Genomic DNA, 3,886 nt, shown 5'->3' on the forward strand with positions numbered 1-3,886 from the left:
AATAATTAATCTACGCTCCACAAACAATTGTGGCGCCATTTTAAAAGAGCTATCTGCAAAAAAACATATTGTTATTGCACCTAACTGCTGTCAAGTCAACAACAAACATGGCGGATATGGCTTCACTAGTTTAATAATCTTACTGTATACGTTCAGGTCTGGTCTGTATTGTGCCAAAAAGAAAGATGGCAGAGTAGGCGTCACGCGACGTAGCGTGTATGTCATGGCGTGCCTCGCTGTTTAGGGATTACGTGCGTCTGCAGAGAGCGGGTAATGGCCCCTGGCAGTTTATGTCAAATATAATGAGAAGGAGGAGCCGTAGGGCCACGGGGAGGGCGGATCTGGGTAGCTTTACTGGTGGAGAAGGCATTGGTGTAATTATATATTGTGGTGACAGGAGTTAAATAAATGCAAATATAATGTGGGGGAGGGGTGCTCCTGTCAGTGTGCATAGGGGCATGACAGGAGAGGTGAATAGTTATAGCAGAGGGCGAGCCTGAGGCTGTAGTGTGTCACTGAGTGATTGTCTACATTACATTATGTACTATGGCACTTACTAATGCCCCTTTAAGGCACTGGCATTATATAAGAGACAGAACATAAGTTATGTAACTTATTAGCAACTAATGCATTTGTGTTTTGGGCAGTTAAGGTTCTTTGTGGTTGTAAGTGGCAATCAAGTGGTTAAATCACTGTTGATCAGGTGTGACTGGCAATTAAGGGGTAAATAGCAACTTTCCTATATGTTGCTGACAAAGGGGGAAATTGCTGCCACTGCCTGCTGTGCAGGCAGTTATGGGGTTAAATCATTGCCAATGTTTTAAAAGGATGCAATGAGATTAAAGGGTCACTCAAGTAAAAATTAAAGGGGCAGTCTAGTCAAAATTAAACTTTCATGATTCCAATAGGACATGCAATTTTAAATAACTTTCCAATTCAATGTTATCATCAAATGTGCTTTGTTCTTTTGGTATTCTTTGTGGAAAGCTGAACCTAGGTAGGCTCATGTGCTTATTTCTAAGACGTTGAATGCCACCTCTTATCTCAGTGCATTTGACAGGTTTCCACAGTTAGACAGTGCTAGTTCATGTGTGTCATATAGATAACAATGCTCACTCCCGTGGAGTTATTTATGAGTCAGCACTGATTGGCTAAAATGCAAGTCTGTCAAACGCACTGAAATAAGGGTGCAGTCTGCAGAGGCTTATGTACAAGGTGATCACAGAGATAAAAAGTGTATTAATATAGCTGTGCTGGTTATGCAAAACTGGGGAATGGATAACAAAGGGATTATCTATCTTTTAAAATAATACCTGGAGTAGACTGTCCCTAAGTTTAAAGGGAGTTTTTTCATGATTCAGATAGAGCAGCAACTTTCCAATTTACTTCCATTAACAAAATGTGCACAGTCTTTATATATTTACACCTATATATTTACACCTATATATTTACACTTATATATTTACACCTATATATTTACACTTATATATTTACACCTTTATATTTACACTTATATATGTACATATATTTACACCTATATATTTACACCTATATATTTACACCTATATATTTAAACTTATATATTTACACTTATATATGTACATATATTTACACTTGTATATTTACACTTATATATTTACACCTATATATTTACATATATTTACATATATTTACACCTGTATATTTACACTTGTATATTTACACTTATATATTTACACCTATATATTTACATATATTTACACTTGTATATTTACACCTATATATTTACACTTGTATATTTACACTTATATATTTACACTTGTATATTTACATATATTTACACTTGTATATTTACACTTATATATTTACACTTGTATATTTACATATATTTACACTTGTATATTTACACCTATATATTTACACTTATATATTTACACCCATATGTTTACACTTCTATATTTACACCTATATATTTACACCTATATATTTACACCTATATATTTACACTTATATATTTACACCTATATGTTTACACTTCTATATTTACACTTCTATATTTACACCTCTATATTTACACCTATATATTTACACTTATATATTTACACCTATATGTTTACACTTATATATTTACACCTATATATTTACACCTATATATTTACACCTATATGTTTACACGTATATATTTACACATATATATTTACACCTATATATTTACACCTATATATTTACACTTATATATTTACACCTATATGTTTACACTTATGTTTACACTTATGTTTACACTTATATATTTACACCTATATATTTACACCTATATATTTACACCCATATATCTACACCTATATATCTACACCTATATATTTACACCTATATGTTTACACCTATATGTTTACACCTATATGTTTACACCTATATGTTTACACCCATATGTCTACACCTATATATTTACACCTATATGTTTACACTTATATGTTTACACTTATATATTTACACCTATATATTTACACTTATTTACACTTGTATATTTACATATATTTACACTTATATATTTACACTTGTATCTTTACATATATTTACACTTATATATTTACACTTGTATATTTACACTTGTATATTTACACTTATATATTTACATATATTTACACTTGTATATTTACACTTGAATATTTACACTTGAATATTTACACTTATTATTTACATATATTTACACTTATATATTTACATATATTTACACTTATATATTTACATATATTTACACTTATATATTTACACTTATTATTTACATATATTTACACTTATTATTTACATATATTTACACTTATATATTTACATATATTTACACTTATATATTTACATATATTTACACTTATATATTTACATATATTTACACTTATATATTTACATATATTTACACTTATATATTTACATATATTTACACTTATATATTTACACTTATTATTTACATATATTTACACTTATATATTTACATATATTTACACTTATATATTTACACTTATTATTTACATATATTTACACTTGTATATTTACATATATTTACACTTGTATATTTACACTTGTATATTTACATATATTTACAGTTTTTGAGTCACCAGTTCCTATTGAGCATGTGCACAGAATATACATTATATGTATTTGTGATTGGCTGGCTGATGGATGTCCCTGCGTAACGAATATTTTCTCTTTAACTGGATACTTGTATCAATTTTTTTTCTATTACCTGTGCAAACTTTCCATTGTTTTGTCACTTATCTCTCGTTTATAAATTTACTGCCGTGTCTGCCTGTAATGCGTGCGTTTAGCAGAAAGACCGCAACTGCTTTGCATTTTGAGAGTCAAAGAACTTCATTTTCGAAACAAGAGCAACAAGTGATTTAGTATCATACCTGTCTTTTTACCCATAGACTAGTTGCATTTCTGAGTTTATTTTTGTTTTCACAAGAACATCAAAAAATGGCAAATAAGATTATATTAAAGGGACAGTGAACTAAATTTTTTTATTGTGTAATAAGATAGAAGATCCTTTTATTACCCATTCCCCAGTTTTGCATAACCAACACAGTTATATTAATATACTTTTTTACCTCTGTGATTACCTTGTATCTAAGCCTCTGCAGATTGACCCTTATCTCAGTTATATTAATTTACTTTTTACCTCTGTGATTACCTTGTATCCAACCCTCTGCAGACTGCTCCTTATCTCAGTTATATTAATATACTTTTTACCTCTGTGATTACCTTGTATCCAACCCTCTGCAGACTGCTCCTTATCTCAGTTATATTAATATACGTTTTACCTCTGTGATTACCTTGTATCTAAGCCTCTGCAGACTGCTCCTTATCTCAGTTATATTAATATACTTTTTACCTCTGTGATTACCCTGTATCT

The 3,886-nt window shown here is 30.1% G+C and overlaps 1 protein-coding gene across 2 annotated transcripts in view; it reads left to right on the forward strand.

The window, feature by feature from the left end:
• The first annotated feature begins 234 nt into the window (after positions 1-234).
• LOC128635618 (uncharacterized) overlaps positions 235-3,886 on the forward strand; it is a 186,182-nt gene continuing 182,530 nt past the window's right edge. Inside the window, exon 1 of one of the 2 annotated variants that reach the window (XM_053688685.1) lies at positions 235-270. The gene's annotated coding sequence lies outside the window, so the exon portion shown is untranslated. Of the gene's footprint in view, positions 271-873; positions 998-3,886 lie in introns of those variants that run through there. The other variant, XM_053688686.1, reaches the window with a different exon arrangement.

This window comes from Bombina bombina, chromosome 7 (genome assembly GCF_027579735.1).
Source record: "Bombina bombina isolate aBomBom1 chromosome 7, aBomBom1.pri, whole genome shotgun sequence".
NCBI lineage: Eukaryota > Metazoa > Chordata > Amphibia > Anura > Bombinatoridae > Bombina > Bombina bombina.